Genomic DNA, 5,409 nt, shown 5'->3' on the forward strand with positions numbered 1-5,409 from the left:
CAGTGGGGAAGTATGGAAGAGCAAGGAAAAGGGAAAGCCTCGGTGTGATACCAGCGTTTCCAGTGATGTCTATTGACGCCCAATTTCAACGACGGCCGCTTTTCCTAGGAAAAGACGAGTACTCGTCTGAAGTGAGGCCTCGCCTCCATCTGTCATCCTGCAGTTCATTTAACTAAAACTTCTCGGGCACACTCTGAATGGCTTCGGGTATTTGGAGCATGCGATGTACCTCACTTTAGTTTGACCTTGTTCGGCCCAAAAGGAGATGTTACGAAGAAATGTATCCGTGAGTAACGTGCCCTTAATGCAAGTGGGTGATTAAATTCCGTATTGCCACTCCTTTGTAGCTCCAGGCACGTTCGCTGAAGGCAACCCACCTGTAATTCTGGATGAACATTTCCTTGCCCCTTTGCGTCTTGCTGCTTATATTTCGCTGTAGCTTCTTTTCATCTTGAAAACATTTGTCAATACCTTGAGAAACGTTTGGTTTCGCTCGTAGGCGCTGAATTTAAGAGTATTATCAGAAACTAAGGCACAAAGTAGAGAGAGAGAGAGAGAGAGAGGAAAGGCAGGGAGGTTAAACAGAGGGGAGTTTCCGGTTTGCTGCCCTGCACTTCAGTGCGGGATATCGCGGTTGTAGAGACGGAAAAAAGTGAGAGGAGAAAAAAAAGGAACAAGAAAAAAAAAGCTAGAAGTCATGAACAGGTAACAGGAAAGGCGTACGAATCACAAGTTTGCACACAGGCCGATCGATCTCAAGAAGCGCAGTAGCGCTTGCACGGCCTTCTTATCCGATGTTAAGAGGAAGCTTTAGCTCTGGCCCAACTTCTACGCGCCCTATTCGAATACATACAAAACGCAAGAAGGTTTTTCTGAGATGATCCCTGCACCAATTTTAATGAAATGTGTTGCATTTGAGAGAGAAAGTTGAATTCGAGTGACTGTTAGAAGCGGAATTTCGATTTAGATTCTGAATTTTGTTATAAATTTGCACAAATTCGGAAGTTCGAAAAAGAAATAGAAGCACGAAGTTTACAAATTTATAGCGCTGCATCAAGAGCCGATATTCCGGTTCTGTGAACGGCATGTATTAGACCATTGAAAGTGCACAAATTGGAAATGTCATTTTGTATCTTACACAAATTTGTTACGTTGTTTACAAGGGTTCTGCAAAAGGTGTATCTTCATATTACTAAATTTTTTTTTGAGATTCATGTGTAACATATGAATTTTGTCCGCTTTAGATGTGCTCTTAGATTCAATTCGCATAATTGTATTATCCCTTTTTGCTGCTTAGTTGGTGTTATAAACTCGATTGTTTCGTGTTTTGAAAAATTTCTATTTTTGCCACTGTTCTTATAGAACATTGAGGACCTAAATGTAAAACTTTAAACGACAGTGACTAGATTTTAAGTTTTTCTTTTAAATGCAACAAAACTGGTCAAATTTTGTGGAGTGGTCAGCGAGAAAAAACAAATTCTCCTTTTACATGTATTTAGATAGGAGCCTCCGAGCTGAAACTTCCTCTTAAGTCGCGTCGATATTTTAGGATTCTTTCTTCCAACAGAGGCTGGTCGTCCAACTGGCTTGACACAACGGAAATCAATTGTCTCTGCACACTGTACTGCGGGCACTGGCGAAGAACATGACGAATTGTTTGCGCGTCGCCGCAATGGCCACATGCTGCAGTGTCGCCCATCCCTCTGCGGAATGCGTAGGCATTGCTAAATGCGACGTCCAACCATAGCCTACACAAAAGGGTCGCGTCGCTTCGGGGAAGTCTTGGTGGAAGTCGGAAGCTTAAGGTTGGATCGCGGGTGTATCAACGGGCGTGCATAAAATGTTATTCATTCCACTCTGATGTAGTGCGCTGGCGTGCAAGTAGGCGGAGCACCTTTGCACCATGGGTCCTAGACAGCGGGATGGATAGGCGGTTGTCTCCTGCCTGAGCTGAACGAACAGCTTGACCGGCACGTTCGTTGCCCATGATACGACAAGTTACTTGGTAGCCACTGAAAACTAATTTAATCTTCTTTCTCAGTCATGTGGTATGTGGCCTCTGCGATCTCAAATACCAACTTTCATACGGACCGCGCCGTAAGGCTGGAAGTAAACATTGCAGTGCCATCTTTGAATCGTAGAAAATCGTCCATTTGTGTGTTAGTTCGTCATTAATAACGTGTAATGTGACTCGAAGAGCTGCGAGTTCTGTGCCATCGACGTTGTGAGTGAGATGTTATGAACTTGGTAGTGGTGGCTTTTGCTGGAATGACGACAGCTGTGGTAGAGCTCTTCAGCAGGACGGAGCCGTTGGTGCATATGCGGGTGTTACCGGTACTTCTCATTTAATAGGAGCAAGGTTAGCTGTTTAAGAGCCGGAGATGACCTAATGCTTTTTTACGGGTGCCAAGTATTGTCAGTTTGATGTTTTATTGAATAAGGCACCAAGGAGGAGTCCAAGGTCTCGCGGAAGGTGTGAAGCAAGATGGCATAGCCTCACGATGTGCGGATACCATTCGGCATAACGACTCACGCGGTCTATCCGCAGGTAGAGAGGCTACGTGATGGAAAGGAGTGCTGGCCCCGTGCCTTACTTGCACTCTTAGCGCTTCAACTGTGATTTCGCTTTTGATGAGGTGGTCTGATAAGTTGATAGGTTCGCCATTGATGCAGTTCGAGGAAGACCGGGACAAATCCTGAGTGCCTCAGCCTGAACGCTTTGAATAGTAAGTGGGCTTGTTTTACTTGTGTTAGTCAATGCTGGCAAGCTGTACCACAAGAAGCCGAGAAAAAGTACCCTAAATAACTGCAGCATAGCGCTTTTCTTGAGGGCGACAGGCCTATGTGGACGTCTTTCACTCGCTCAGGCCTTCCGCGTGCGTGCGCGAGCTCACCATGGCTTTCCTCCCTCTTTCTAAATTATCTTTCTATTCCCTCTTTCCCGTCCCCCAGAGTAGGGTAGCCAACCAGATGCATTTTTGGTTAACATCCATGCATTCTATTTTTATTTCCTCCTCCTCCTTGTGGACATTCCCCAGGCATCTCCAGTGAACAATTTCAGAAAGTGACAGATGCCTTTCAACAGCTTCTTCATGTACAATACATGGGGGCTCCATGAGATATCTCTGTCAATTATGACACCGAACAATTTGTAAGACCATACAAATAGCTATGTATCCATCTAAATATCCGACCACCGAGGCCTACCTCTTCGAGAGTGGCGAGGATGGCTCCACGTGTAATGTCGTCGTACGCCCCTTTGACGTGGAGTAACAAATAAGCGGATATACGTTTCCGTTCTTTTATATACTGTAAGTAGGTAACCAGCTCAACGGCGTTATCAATCGATGAGCGGCCATGTCGGAAGCCTGCCATGGAATCTGATTAGACGTTGTGGTATTCCAAGTACCACTCTAGGCGCCCGAGGATCATCCTCTCCATCACTTTGCCCACACAACTCGCCAATGCAATCGGGCGAAACGATGAAAGCTCCAACGGAGACTTGCAAGGCTTCAGTAGCGGAACTACGCCGCTAGTCTTCCAGCTTGAGGGAAGTGTGCCAGTTAGCTAGGATTCATTATACATTTCAAGCAGAACAATCCTCGCCTGCTCACCCAGATGACACAGAGCTTTGTTAGAAATTCCGTCAGGTGTTCGTGAAGATGTACGTCTGCACAGAGCTAGCACCGCCTTGAGTACATAGATGGAAAAGGGTACATCCACGCGGGGGTCACGTGGTGGCGGGAAGCTGATGGAATGTGGTAAGTTGTTGGAAGCTGTGAGTTGGCCGGATAATCTTGCGCAGAAGGCTTCTGCGACATCAGTATCTGGTCGCTGTTGGAAGGGGGCCAGTGCCTTAATAGGGGACCGCCGTACGGGTGGCGTCCTAAGCCCTCGCATCTTCCTCCACAAGTGCAATATGGGCTCACGAGGGTCTAGCGATTCGCAGAAAGCAGTCCAGCGTTGTGACGAAAGTTTATTTAACTGGCTCTGGATCTTATTTTGTGGGCACCTAGCAGTCTGCAGATCCTACATTGACTTCATGCGTCGGTATCTACATTCGGCATATCCAAGTCGCTCTAATTCTACATGAAATTCAGTGAATTTCGAAGAGCACATTAGAGTACCCGTATTGTCCTTCACTGTGCTCTTCACTGTTTCTTCCAAATTATATAGTAAATTATGCTGACAGAGGTCTTCCATAACAGACTGGAATTTCGGCCAGTCGACTCTTTCGATTGTGTCATTTGAGTTGGAAGAGGAAAGTCCTCTGATCTTGACATACGTGGGAATGTGGTCATTCTCACGTGTTTCAATGTCTGTAAACCATTCAGCACGCTTGACGAGACATTGTTAGACGAAGGCGAAGTGAAGACAGCGGCTGTATATGAAGCCGCGTAGAAATATAGGACTGCCGTCATTTAAAACCCAGAGGTCGCTGTCGGAGGCGAAAGATGACAAGTCTCTACCTTTCGCGTTGATTTTCGTGATCTTTTGAAGTAAAATATACTTGATAGTGATAGGTAGGCACCCACAACATTAACGGTAGGTCCTTTCTTCTTTACTGTTAAGCACACGTATTGTTTACAGTCATGAGACGGTACTAACTGAAGAATGTAATTGAGGTCACGACGAACAAACACCATGACTTTGCTGTTTTCACGAATAGTTGGCGACATAAATGATTTATAGCCGGATAGCCTGATTCAGTTCAATAAGTTTGGCTCGCAGATGATGATGATGGGAAGCTTAGCGTACATGGATCATCGGAAATCGGCGGTGCGTGTACGCCATGGTAAGCCATGGCGTACATCATTGTGAGCCATAGTTTACTCAAGGGCTGCCAGCACCGGACATAGTGCGTCCAGTACTTCCAGTGGGATTCCGGCTGACGTTGGGCGCATGTCGTTCAGCAACGCGCGAATGACATTAATTAAGGATCGCACTCGCGATACCACTTGTTGATTTTCATGTCGTTCCTCATCTGATGCAGCAGCTTGCTGCACTGGATGAGGCACCTGCTGTTGCTCTTCTATAGGTCGTCTACTCGGAAGCGACGGCCATTAATTAGAACGGAGACGTTTCAGAGTTTTGTACCATCCAGCGTCAGCGTTTGATGTGCTGGGAACTGCAGGTGACGTCGTTACTTGAATACGTAACACATTTTTTGAAGCAGCCGCGCTCGTACATGAGGACCGTCTACCGTCCTCACGTATGACTGTATGATGTCTAGGCAGTGTTTAAGCGGCCTTCTTAAGGTTTGAATTGTTCCTAACCATTTGCTTGAGCACAGAAAATTCTTTCCTTATCTTCGGGCAGTCTTTGGAAGAAGTACTGCGTGCGCCTGGAGAGTTAGAGCATTTTAGTACAGTCGGACTACTGTTTTGTTTTGAGTGGGGCTCGGCTCAA

The sequence above is a fragment of the Dermacentor variabilis genome, chromosome 5 (assembly GCF_050947875.1).
Source record: "Dermacentor variabilis isolate Ectoservices chromosome 5, ASM5094787v1, whole genome shotgun sequence".
In the NCBI taxonomy this organism is placed as follows: domain Eukaryota; kingdom Metazoa; phylum Arthropoda; class Arachnida; order Ixodida; family Ixodidae; genus Dermacentor; species Dermacentor variabilis.